Source organism: Mizuhopecten yessoensis, unplaced genomic scaffold, assembly GCF_002113885.1.
Source record: "Mizuhopecten yessoensis strain PY_sf001 unplaced genomic scaffold, ASM211388v2 scaffold716355, whole genome shotgun sequence".
Taxonomy (NCBI): Eukaryota; Metazoa; Mollusca; class Bivalvia; order Pectinida; family Pectinidae; genus Mizuhopecten; species Mizuhopecten yessoensis.
This window is the reverse complement of record NW_018480075.1, coordinates 1516078-1530755: the sequence shown is the minus strand read 5'-3', so window position 1 is coordinate 1530755 and position 14678 is coordinate 1516078.

The following is a 14678-nucleotide window of genomic DNA, read 5'->3' as shown; positions in this document are numbered from 1 at the left end:
TTTAATTCTCATATTATCTTAAATAGTTTTCTTCTTCAAAATTATTTTTTAGATTGTAGAAGTCCGTCAAATAGCGGAGAGCACGATTGGTGGTCCGCAAGGTTGAGACAAGAAACATAAGTAGGCATATTGTTAAATTAACAACGGTTTACATGAATACTCAAAATACAAAGCAATAGGCCTAATGTGGTACTCCATTTTAAAATGAATGACAGTTAGGTGAACGAAAGCACTCACATACGAAAGGAACTGTCTTTTTTTGAGGAATTGATCCCACACATTTTTTGAAAGCATACTGACAAAAACATAATTTGATATTTGCCAACCTAAACAAGTCCGGTCTCAAGTTGACTTATACTTAATCCTGATGCAAGGTGACTAAGTTTGTGGTGATTTTTATGCAGACGGTCTGTGTTCGATTCCCCATAACAAAGCAGGTCGTCAAAGTAACCAAAAACAGAGGTAAGCTGCAGTTACGTCAGAGGATATGTACGCCCATAGCATAGATTCACGTTTTTTCAAAATACCTTATAGTTAGCCCTCTTCAAATTTATTTGTTTCCTACAAATATATTTATATACATTGTAGATCAACAACTAGGTCACGTGAGATAAAACGTTTGAGTACACGCGACAACCAAATCACTTCCTGAGGTATACCGATACCGCCACGCCGCAAAGTAGTTCCATCAAACCGATGACGTACATGAATATTGTAAAGAACAAAACGTTTTTATCTAAAAGCATTCCTCCTTACTTTTATTGTTGATATTTTGTCGAAAGTAGGAGCATCCGTATGATACCGATGTTGATGAACAGATTCTAAAAATTCTGAAAATATTTTAATAATACTGGTGACTGTGAAATCACTGGCCAGTCGTAAATTTGCCCATTTACGACCATAAAAACAATATATACAATATATGACCATTTTCCTTCTACACATGCGCATATAATAGTGTTGCAAATATATCAAGTGAAGAATAATCCGATTTCATTGTCTAGGAGGCTAGTTTTATGACTTTATAACTTTTTTTAGTCATTTAATTTGATTTGTTTGTGTTTATTTCCGCCAAAGTGTGGCTGACATTCGAGTGGAAGTTTGTTGGTGCAGGCAAATTGCCCATATGTGAGTTACAGTTTACAGTGCGTAATCACACGCGGGAGTAACAGGACTCCATAAAAACGAAAAAACACTTGAGAACATTTTGTCCAATAATGCATAAAAAATTGTTGCCCTGTCATCGCAAATCAAATGTCACGTGTAGGCGGGATCGTCTAAACTCGGCGGGAACGTAAAATGTTACATTTTCGAGGCAAATTAAAGTTCCCTATATGTGTGTTGTAATGACAGTCTGAATACTGGTGAAAAAAATGAACTACGGTTGAAATTGACTATAAAGATGATGAACATTAACAAAACGAATGTTTATGTTTTCGTTTGTACACCTGCGACGGAAACAGTTGGCATGAACATTGTGTTTTGTGGTTGTCTAGTTACTTAACTTGAGATTTTGGACTAAAACAAGAACGGCGAAAGTATATCTTGGAAGTCAGCTACAACGTTACATGGCCCCACAAGATGAAGTGACAGAGCAGTACAAAATTGAAACTGTAAATGCCAATATAAAAAGTACTGCGTTTTGATGCTGAACTGATACACTAGGTGGCACTTAAATCTGGACTTGAATCTAAAATCTTCTATTGTCACGGTGCCTTCATGAATTTAGAAATTTTCAATAAAGAAATACCAGATAGAGTCTATCTCGTATAAGTATCGCGCATACCATAATATTACATTAGCATCCTCACTGCATTACGAGATTACTCGTTGATATAGTTCTGGGAATAGAAATAAACAAAAACTACGGGAATAATGACAAAGTTATGTTGTCTCAATCCTTACAACAAGATTGCTATACGCGTACAAACGACAATTTTACGAGTTGTTCGAGCGGGCCGAGGCTAATATCTTTCGGCGTTAAGACGAAAATAACAGCTTGTCTAATCGTAAGTTTCGGAACATCTTAATGGATTGCACTGTAATCGCCCTCAAAATAATTTAGTACTTAGATGGAAATAAACAAAGTTCCAATAACATTTTCTAATTAATTATAGCAGGCGCATAATAGACAAAAACAACATAGACAAGAATTATATTTCACGTGTAAAAATTAAGAGGTTCTAGAAGATGTCCTTTGGAAACGACTGCAGGACTTGTTCCTTCCTATTGCGTCGGGATAAAAGGAATATTGTTTTATTTTCTCATGTTCTCTGTGTATAAGTAGGTTCAATCGAAAATTAACGCCACCAATCTTTTACACATATTATTACTTTGTTATCATTAAGTTTAATAATACAGCCAAATCAGTTTAATTTAGCATGTGTAATATCAGTAGGATATGGATATTCTATCCGAGTTTAGGGTTTGGGTCAGCATCGAGGCATTACCGAGAAAAGTATTTGGTTTGTTTGTGTCACAAGTCCTTTAAACAGCTATCATCATTTAAGGACGTGCAAGGTTTTAGTCGTGGAGGACACCAGAATACCCGGAGAAAAACAACCACCCTACGGGTAAAAAACTCTGCGCATTATGAATTGTTTGCTTGCAAAGCTGTGTCATTCAAATAGATCATAAATACCATACAGAAACATTTCGATACTTATATTTACGTTTTCTGTCTCTTATGTTCTTTTTAACTTATAATTTATGTTTAAAATTCAAAATGCCCGCCTTATCGACAGTCCACAAAATTTCGTTCAATAGCTTGAATAGCGAGTTTGTCGCGTGCTGATTGGCAAACAAAGTGGTACTTTGAAATTTTAACACACACTTCAATGTTATTCCACAATTCAGTAAAAATACAATTGCGTATGATATGTCTATAGGGTGATTTAAGTTTATTAATAGAACTCTGAGCTGAGAGTTAGATTTGAAATTGTTTCGATTTTTCTCCGGAACAAATTTAGCGCATGGATAAATACAGTGAGCACCGTAAATCCGACCTTGCCCTCCACGAGGGAGTTATTTTTGTAAGTTAATTCGAACTTTTCTCTTTGCTCATTTTGTGAAGAATCCAGACGTGAATTTATTTGTTGATTGTATTGTAATCTGACTACAGTCTGTAGATTCTATAACAGCCTCGTTATTTGACATGTCGTCAGAAACTGAGGAAACAGTGGCTGCGAGACGCGTAAGACTGCGACGGAGCACAGGGGTTCATTACAAATGTCTGAAATGTTTGTGTGCTGTGACTCATATCAGTAGGTCTGTAACATATGTGTCAGTAGGTCTATAAAATATGTGTATTTCAGACATTTGTAACAAGCCCTTGTTGAACAGTGCAGTGTAACAGACGATATGTTTGATAAATTGCATGAGCGTTAAAATTATTTCCATTGCCGGCATTGATGATTTCAACCGATGTGCATTTTGTACGATATTGCAGACATTGGTCTTGTTTTTGTTGTAATAAAAGTATTTTTTATTTAATTTTTTATTTTGCACATAAGTTTACAATGACATTGTAAAATTTCACAATGCTTAGCGATATTTCAGCAGCCGTCATGTTTATTTACATTGGATATTGTAGTTCCGGTCAGTGTTGTATTAATACGCTAAGAATTATGTCTCGTGCTGCATGGTAATTAGAGTCCATCAACGACACAGCTTCCAAAGAGGCTATATAGTGACAATGCCATGCAAATGTAAATATTTTCAGTTCAAGCACGTGTGATGACTCTTACGTACCTAAGGTTGCCACTTGATGACGTCTAGATTGTAACACTTAATCAAACGACGTTTTGACGGGCTTTCGATGGTGATGTCATAATATAACGCGTCATCTTATTGTTCTTAATACATATTATGAAGGTCAACGAGTGCATGTGATTCTTCCATAATTGCCATAGAAAGATAGAAATTCATCCATAAACTTGTCTGTCCCTCAGGAAAGACAGCCTACAAGCTCTTTGGCGTCATGGCGTTTGTTGCCAGGTCGCCAGGCGCGCACGAATATAATAATTTGATATCATAAGGTTGATGAACCCTCAACATAAGATCCTAAATCCCTTGAAGAACAAGGTAAACATAATTTTATCTTACATCTAACAAATGTAATATGTCAGTTAATATCTCTTATAATAATCACAAAATAATCAATTTAACACAGACAACACTTTGGAACTATTTTAAAATGTCGACGCCATTTGGAGTTCATGATGAAAGTGAAGACAGAGGTTATCTGTTCACGGGTTAATTCCTGTCTTTCACAGGCAAGTATGAGAGAAAGACATTTTCTTACGCTGGACTGTTACATTACTTACTTTCATTTTGCGACAAACATGTCATTTAACATATTTACATATGTAATACATTTTTTGTATTTTGTTTTACCGCCGTAATTATTGTGGTGCCGCTAACCCTATTCGCTAATAACCCGGCGCTACACCTGGTTGTACGTTGTCCCCTCCTCCGCAGCCCCATATACTCTGTCGTCATTTTACCAGCTCCCTACTAATGACCTCGGTAATTACCGATTAAGGAAATGTACCGAGGTGACACATACATTAAACAATTTTAAAAAGGATACTAATTAAGAAGGTATTGGTGAAATTGGTGTAAAGTACTAAACGAAAAACGTCACACCAATTTACCATTGAATAACACTAGAGGTATAATGTCACAATTAAAAACAAAACAAACGTGAGAAACAAATTGTTGCACATGTTATGAAGTGAGTTTTTTTCCTCAAAGCTTTGTCATCTCCTAACATAGCTTAATAATAATTTTCTGTTCATGTTTTGGTTTATTTTATATTATAATTTGATTTTTTTTGACATTTTTTAAGCCATTGTTACCATACATAAAGGATTTTTTTATATAGCGATATGTTTTTTCCTGAATCCGTTTTCGTTGAAATCGTTGAGGATGACAATACCCAAACGTCGGAAGTATAAAACCGAAGCTAGACTTTAAAAATAGGAGGTTGAATATGCTCCAATTGTACATTGTTAGACGTTTCCCACATATTACGCATAAACTTCTATTAGACAAATTGGAAGAGAAAGGAAAACGTAGGAGAATGAGTTTTAAATTGTTTTGACGATTCTCTGAACATTGAAATTGTCAAGGAAAGCTAATTTGCCGCTTTTGTATGCAGTAGAATGCACCATAAACGGTCGGACAGGATGTATAGTTGATTGTGCTTTTATTGGCGTGTGGTGGACAGTAAATGCCGTATTTGGGTAAAAGATGGACACGATGTTTTTCTGTTTACAAGAAAATACAAGGAACAGAGTGTACGATAAAATGTATACAAAGTTTATGTGGCTTCCTGCTGAAATATCAGTCTACAGTATCCGATGTTCGCTTCAAGCTGACTTTCAACCAAAAAGTACTCACGCGCAATAAACACGAATATAACATGTTTTACATTTCATCATTTTTCTAATTTCCTTATCAGCATAATCACATAGAGGTCGTTGATATGAGACATTAACTCGATGTTACTATTTTTAGAACCAACAGAATTTCTCTTAGCGTTTTACGTTCCATTTTGTTTAATGATGACAAACCAGCTTCATTTTATATCTGATGTAACAATCAAGGACTTTTAGCTTGGTGAATGTGTGATCATAAGTAGATTTTTCATTCTCGCTTTAAAAAAAAAAAAGGTAAATAATTCAATTTACTGGTTATTTATTCCTATCTCGATCTTTTTTCAAATGTGCTGAAATTGACGGTTGGAACTTAAAAAAGAGTGTTCAGTGTGAAAACATAGTTCAGCGGGCGTAAGTAGAGCGGGGTAAAATAGTACACATTTGATTTTTCTCTCCCGAAAGTTAGGTTATGTGTCGAGTTCATCTAAATCTTCATAGTTATTCTTTCCTTGGAGCATACATATTAATTGTAATAACTGCGAAAAATGTTGATATTCCAAATGATGTTTTTAGCTTCCCCTGCCGATGAAGACCCTCGGCAAAAATGTTGCCGGGGGTCTACTGCCCAAGTTTTCATCCCGAGGGTCTGAAAAACCTTATCCATGCCTCACATCAGGGATGCATTCTATTTTTGATTATAACCTAAAACCTGTAAAAACAGCTGCTCTTCTAGTAAAGTTGTAAACTGTCCGCACATTTCTCATTTGCATATGAAGCCCTTACCTGATGCCAATTGTTAATGACGTCACGAACAAAAGTGTGTTCCCAAAAGGTCACTATCTTTCCCCGCTAGTCTGAGCGTGTAAGCAATCCAGACCAGTGGGTCGGATATCATTTCCCAGCAACGCCGGAAATGAAGATATCTCGGTGTTGTTGTTTTTTTGTTTTTTTTAAGTTTAAACATATTTTATTGTACAAATATACAAATGAATCGGACAACAAGTTATTACAACTTAATAGAGTCCTCTCCTCAATACATATTGTAAAAATAGTGTATATGTTTTTGGGGAAAGGGAAAAAGATAGGTTGAGGAAAGAAATGTGGGGTGGCAGGGGATGGGGGTGATGGAGGGGAGGGGCAAAATAATGAAATACTATTTCATAAACACATATAACAACTTACACATAAATAAGAATAGAAAATTAATTATAACCATCAAAACCTATTGCTGGATTTGATGTAATGATGCACATGTCTAAAGATATTTATGTTGTTTTCTACCGAAAGTTGACTATTTCCTAACAAAAGTAGTTCTAAATTAAAATCAACATGCAAGGCATTCAAATTTAGGAGCAGGGTATGTCTTTCGTTGTTAAAAAGTAAGCACTCACAAAAAAAGTGAAAGGCATTTTCACAGGGATGGCCACAATAACAAACTGGACGATCAACCAGATTTACTCTAAAAAGATCATAGTTAAGTGGACTACACTGATGTCTAAGTTTAGTATGCAAAATGTTCAATTTACGTTCACCGAAACCTAAGTAAACTGGTGTAGGAGATAGTAAATTTGAAGTTAACAAGTTTTTAAATGAATTTAATGAGGTCAATGATCGTACTGTAAGGTCCAATGAATTCCAACCGCGAAGAGTTGAAGGTATAAAAGATGAATTTGTTAGAGAAAGCCTGAAAGGACGAATTCTATAATCATCATTGTTTCTAAGGGTATAACGGTTATTTTCTGCAACGGAAGATGGCAATAGAGAATTTAAATAGTCTGGAGTTAATTTGTTGTGCATTTTATACAAAAGTTGGAGTTTTCTGCGTTTTCTTCTATTCGAAAGAGTTTCTAGACCAGTTCCAAAAGGTAAGTCTTCAATTCGGGCATATGAAGGAAGACCAGTTATAATACGAGACACTTCTCTTTGGGTTTTCTCTAACTTTTCTGTTTCTTAAGTTGTAAAACCATCCCACAATTCACAAGCATATTCTAAAACTGGTAAAATAAATGATTTATAAATCTTTAAAAAGAGTATCACGATTTAATAAGTACATGTATTTTAGTCTACGTAAGACGTTGACTTTTTTCATAACTGAAGTATATATTGCACAAATATGATCCCCCCATTTTGCACTTGAATTGAAAATTGTTTATGATGATCAGTAAAATTTAAAATTTCGCCATTAAATTTTAATTGTAAATCTTCATCAATTTCAACCAAGTTTGAAACAAAAATTACCTCAGTTTTTTTCTGGATTGAATGTTACTGACCAAGTTTGGGACCATGCATTAAGAGACTCGAGATCTCTATTCATAACCGTTTGGATTTCTAGACATGAAGAGGATATCTCGTTCTAGTATGCAAGAATAATAGAATCCATCCCTGATGTGAGGTACTGATGGAAAAGGTCATTCACACACAAGGGATACAACATTGAGCAGGAGACCTCGGGAAAGACAGCCTTCACGCACTATGACGTCACGACGCTATGACGTCACTCCGACAGTGATAAACTTGTTAAAATATTGCTAACGACGTGCTTAAAATGGATTTCTGATTTTATGTTCAGGATTCATCACCCCTATAGAGTTAACATACTTGTGTTCATACGCGTAATGGAATACAAGAATATGAAGTTCATAGAGTAAAAAAAAATCAAAAAACCTCCTATATCAACTTAAAAAGTATTCACCTTCCACGGACATGAAATATCCGTTTCCTCCAAAAATGTACTGCCATTTTCGCATATCCATGAAGTTGAACTCCCCCACTATGCGTGCTGATTACTTCAGAAATTCTTTATTTGGTTTATGTGTTATGAATCTGGAGCTCCCGAGCAACGAGATTGAAGTCGTTTTACGAGGCGGGCGTCAACCTCATGAATATGCTAAAGAAACACAGCACTAGACTTGACTGCTTAAAACTTTGAAACATCGAAATGACAATGGTTTGGTTTGGTTTTGTTTGTGTGTATTTTACGTCCTACTAACAGCTATGGTTATTTAAGGACATGTCATGTTTTGGTGGTGGAGGAAAGCCGGAGTTCCCGGAGAAAAAACACCGACCTACGGACAGTACCTGGCGACTGCCCGACGAAGGCCTCAAACCCGCGACCCTGTGTAAAAATGACAATGGACCATATGTCTGTTACATATCAAATCAACTACTTTAAAATTGAAGCGTTAATATGATTGATAACTGTATAGCAAGCAAGTTCATATTTTACACAAATAGCAGTATTTTTGTTTACAAAAATAAAGAAATGTGAATTTGAGTTGGCTTACGTAAAGTTGCTTTTATCGGCGATACAAAATTTGATATTGGTTTCGATTTAAAATTGTTACGTTAACTGTTTTGTCATTGTTCAGTGTGAGCTGAGACCACAAACTGCAATGACTTAAAGTAGTTGTGAAAACAAAGCTGAAATAGCATCGATTACATTATTACAACAATCAGAGTAAAACTTATGATAGCGGATTACCTCCCTTTAACCCACTCCCCTTTTTTAATCACATGGACTCAAATGTATTCAATGCGTTACGCTTTGATCCTGACATTTGTTAGAACCGATTTTAAAAACCTCAATAAAAAATATTCATTTGAAGAACAAAATACCTTTACTCGAGCTGAGGGTGATGATGTAATTTGACAATCAACAAAACGCGAAATTCTCGGAGAAAGAAAATTATCTTCTCAGAGAATGAAGTCTCGTGAGACATTAAGATATCAACGAATGTGTTTTTGTTTGCTATAAAAGCTTTATATTTATTAGGTTGACATTATTGCACAAGGTGTGCTTATTACATCACAAAGTGTGTATTTGGTTTACGTGGTATGCTTTTTGAAAATCTTTCTTGATTCGAGAAAATACATGGCACCGAAGTTAAGGTCGTAGCACGAGATTGACGTCAACCTCACTGCCAAAAACTTTTATACATTAAAATGGCGTGAGTATTTGAAGGAATCGGAGATGAGGTCTGCGAAAGGAGAATACAATCTTCAAGTTCAAAGGGTATTTGTTAAGAATAAAAAGCTTTTTAATGGTACCGAGTATATCTTTGAACATTTACTTGAAATAGGTTTTTTTCGTACATGGAAGAAAGGTGGGGTCAATTTTTCGTCATCGCAAGCCTCCTTCCTTATTGTTTATACCATCGCGGGGGAGTATTTTTACCAATAACTGATTTAAACCCCTAAAACGTCAAATATAGACCCCCGAACACATCAGATTATGTCCAAATAAAGCAAAACATTAACAAAGTCTCAGGTCCATGATCATTGTTTGTGCAATTGAGTAAAGTGTTACGCAATGTTCCAAAGTTCACATTTTGCATCTTCTGCTTCTAATGTCAAACTGCAGGTCGAGAAATAGATTCGGCCAGATGTACCCCACTGCATGATGGTCCGCAGACGGTTCATTTACACACCACTCGCCTGGCGATATTAAATGTGTTCTTACTTGTTCACTGATGCTTCAATTGCAATATCAGATTGACTTATCTCGTCTGTTCTTCCATTTTCTGTAACGTCTATACATGTGTGTCACTAGGCACGCTTTCTGTAACGTCTATACATGTGTGTCACTAGGCACGCTTTCTGTAACGTCTATACATGTGTGTCACTAGGCACGCTTTCTGTAACGTCTATACATGTGTGTCACTAGGCACGCCTTGCGTTGACCAATTGCCTACCCCGTGCCCTGTATATAAGACCAAACCATAAGAATGTAACATTTCATTTACACTGGTTGAAACAAAAGCGTTATTATGATGATCATTATCTATTGCAATCACATTCATATTTAGCAGAATTATCGGTATATTTGTTTCATAAAAAATAAGGAAGTGTTAATTCATGTTGGCTTATCTAAAATTGCTTTTATTGTCGATACAAAATTTGATATTCGTTGCGCTTGTAAATTGTAACTTACTCCCCGTTTCCTCTGTGAGTCGTAAAGTCATTAAACTCATCTGCCATTACCTCTTTTAACTATGAAAATAAATCTTAATAAAAAGAACGATGAAATTTGTATAACAATCAAAGTGGAATTTTAAACTGCAGATAACCTCCCTTTAATCCACTCTCCTTTTTATAATAGCATGTGTCCCCAATGTACTACATTTGTGATCCTGACATTTGTTCAATTAAATTAAAAAGTGTACAAACTTGTTGTTGTTTTTTTCTTTTTTATTGAGTTCTTAATAATCTACCTTCAATCGAGTGGAGGAGGATGATGTATTTTGACAAGTCCACGTTCCCTGACCTTTCTCTGGATGAAAAACTTGTCTTCTCATGGATCAGAGCATGATGTCGTAGGACACATGACGACATTCATGTGTTTTTGTTTTTCTATAAAAGAGTCTTCTTCAGTTTTAACTTTACATTCGGAAAGTTGCTAATTTTTTTTTAATTGAGTTAGTTCGATAATCGTTAGGCTTTCTCTTGACGTATAATTGCTTTCAAGGTTTCAGATTTATTTCAACAGCAACATACGAGCATTTTTTTACATGTACGTAGAGAGCAATGAAAATAACATCAACGCAATCTTTCTTAGCCTTCAGGTCGTTTTATCGTTTGTCTTTATATAAAGAAAAAAAAACGAACCTGTAGTACAACTAACCTCCTTGAATCATGAAGCGATTGCGCATGCGTACGCCGTTATGGCAATCTGATGAACAAGAGACTTGAATGAAATATAGATTCTATTTTTGTTTTAATGTGCATGTGTAACATGTAAGGATACACTAACTGTTATCTAATAACACTGAGGAAAGAATTCTGTCCAGTGATATACAGATATTACATCGTAAGTTTCTTCATAAAAACACGTTTATATGACGCGAGGAAAGACGAAGACGGCAACGTATTGCACGGAATCTTTATTGTGTCGTTTAAACATGATCTGAATTGCTTTCCCCTACTGTACTCTCAGAGTAGATTGATTTCACAAAGGGATGGTTATTCAGTGAAAGTCAAGCCATTCATCATTTCCTTACACTCGCCGAGTCATCACAAGAAAACACTAAATGATATAATAAAATCAGAAAAAAATCATATTCGATCTGAATTCGAGTTTCTCGACATTTCCTAGAATTAGTAGACGCGTTGGGTAAAATGAGGCATGCCAAGTGATACTGTTAAATATTCGTCAAAACATTGCTAACAAAAAGGGTCCATGAGTCAATCAGTTCATCAGTTATAAGGCTGAGACTGATGTCATTATTCTATTTATATAAGGGATGCCACCGAAACTTTGTATACACATGACAGTTTATCCGTGTCTGTGAACCTTCAGAGAATACACCTTTACAGTTCTCGTAATCATTTTGTTCCTCCCATGCCTTACATTCCCCTGAACAAAACATATTTATATTATTTGTGCAATTCGCCATCGCCGACACTTTGGTGTTCCCAAATAGGTCTTCAATTGCATGTTGTTCTCATAGTAATTCAAGTATGGCTTACTTTTCACGTAGTTCACAGTTTAGCCCATCAACCACGGTCATTCGAGTGACCCCGTCCTTAACTTCGGTTGCCGATCACTGCATCTGATTGAAAGCTTCCTCAACTTTGCCTCGCGAACACTTTCTTCAGTGACGTTGTCCCCTTTTTGACTAGCGACTCTATTTTTCGTATAACATCGTTTTCAAGTTTACGTAAAGGCCACAATTGTTTCTAACAGGTTGTACCCATTTAAAGAAAAGTTCGTGATCGCAATGGTAAACTCTCAACATGGTTGTGGGTGGAAGGTCGTGCTAGTCCTTAGTACACGTCACTGTTTCAATCTGCATTGCATAACCCTTCACAAAGGGTTTCACAGATGTGGCTATACCAAAACGATGTATTTCTCCACTTTCTGTCATGCTGTTGTGTTATCCCTCTGCCATCCTCTTGGGCAATGACACACTTCAGCACCTCTTCTTAACGTGTATTTGTAACGTCTACATCATGCCGTATCCAAGTACCATAAGTTTGAACGTAAAGATTTTTATGCTGTTCAATTTTTTTTCTGTTTGGTTAACAATACCCATTCTTGATTTTTATCTTAATGTATATAAACTTATTTGTGTTAATAATAATAATTTGTAAGATATTGTTTTTTCCTAGAAAGTGTCATCAGTAGCATTCCTTGTGTGTTAAAATACCTCAACCCTTTCCAATTGCATCGCAACTTAAAGACTCCTCATTTTTTAAGCCCTACTGCATCCTTTCACCTGAAATCTCTATAAATAGTGTCGTATTACAGTAATTTAAGCAGATGTGGGCATGTGTTGTTTTTTTCTTAAATCTAAATCTTGTTTTACGCCAAAGTGTTTTGAACTTCTTTGTTGGAGTGATGTGTAATGCAGTTAGCAAACTGCGTACCTCAACTGTGATGAGTAACAAAATACTGATTTCAATCTGTAATATAAAGTTATCTTTCCCTATGGTGTCCTGTGAATGTAGGAACATTCTAAACTTTTATAGATCAAGGTCTCAACTTCCCTGCACATTTTCTTGATTAGATTAAGGTTTGCATGTACTTAAACATTGTAATACGTTTCACACAATTTCAATTAAATATGTAACACTGTAATGCTACAACACTTCTTTTAAATAAAAAAATGGAAATGGGAAAATAAAAGCATGGATCCTAGGTTCTTTGATGATTTTCTATGGCCGTTGTCGGACTATATACTCCAGTTGTAAAGACTAATATAAACCTGAACTGTGGTAGATTTATTTTAATCCTTGTCAGTTTTGCCATACACGATATTGGTTCTCTTATCAAAGTGTTTTTTTTAATTCTTCTCGATTCGTTTAAAATAGGCATTTTATACAAACGATTGTAGTCATGTTCTTTCATTGGAAATATCACTTCCCGGAATGTGATTAAGATTAAGATGGATCTTTTGGATTGTGCCCATTACTAGTCTTTGTTGTTTGTACTTAGCTACTACCCCGATTCTTACTTTGATGATGTGACATCACTTGGACTAATATTAGATTTCAATAGCGGGTGTCGTCAATGTCGCAAAAGACGTTTAACTTTCCGGGATACTAAGTATTGTTCTCCTTGTACTTTTTCAAGATCTCCTATAAATATTTCTTTTGATCACGTTTTGATTCAGTATTATCGATTTTGATTTTAAACTTTAATTTTGTTGATATTTCAGTATTCATTTTGTTCAAAATAGTGATACTTTCTTTGAATATACGATTCCTTTATGACTTTTTAACATTTAACAGTGCTGACTAGCCAAGCTTTTGACTCACCGTATCTCTGCAACTAGTCACCTGGATAGTTTTACCGTCATTATTATTATAAAGAAAGTGTTTTTTTTATTGATATCATCATTGCATGGCGTCTACTAGGAATTAAGCTTCTCGTGAGTTGATATTATTCGGTAAGTGTCGTTATACTAATATGTAAGTAAATAATGTTATTTATTCTATTTGGCAGGATAGAAAGTTCTGTAAGTAACATATAAAATATGTTTTTATTTATAAGTCAACAATGTTCGAGAAGTACTGTCTTGTTTGTGAATAAACAATGTTCACAGTATGTATGTGGGTATACAATACGATTTGTTGTTTGTTTGTGGGTACACAATATGGCTTGTTGTTTGTGGGTATACAATATGGTTTGTTTGTTTGTTTGTTAGTGTGTGGGTATACAATACATTTTGTTTGTATACAATATGGTTTGTTTGTTTGTGGGAATACACTACATTTTGTTTGTTTGTGGGCATACAATATGGTTTGTTTGTTTGTGGGTATACAATATGGTTTGTTCGTTTGTGGGTATACAATATGGTTTGTTTGTTTGTGGGATTACACTACATTTTGTTTGTTAGTGGGTATACGATATGGTTGGTTGTTTGTGGGTATACAATATGGTTTGTTTTGTTTGTTTGTTTGTTTGTTTGTTTGTTTGTGGGTATACACTACATTTTGTTTGTTTGTGGGCATACACTACATTTTGTTTGTTTGTGGGTATATGATATGGTTTGTTTGTTTGTGGGTATACAATATGGTTTGTTTGTTTGTTTGTTTGTTTGTGGGTATACAATATGGTTTGTTTGTTTGTTTGTTTGTGGGTATAAAATATGGTTTGTTTGTTTGTTTGTTTGTTTGTTTGTTTGTGGGTATACAATATGGTTTGTTTTGTTTGTTTGTTAGTTTGTGGGTATACAAGACATTTTGGTTGTTTGTGGGTAGATGATATGGTTTGTTTGTTTGCGGGTATACAATATGGTTTGTTGGTTTGTTTGTGGGTATACACTACTTTTTTTTTTTTGTGGGTATACAATATGG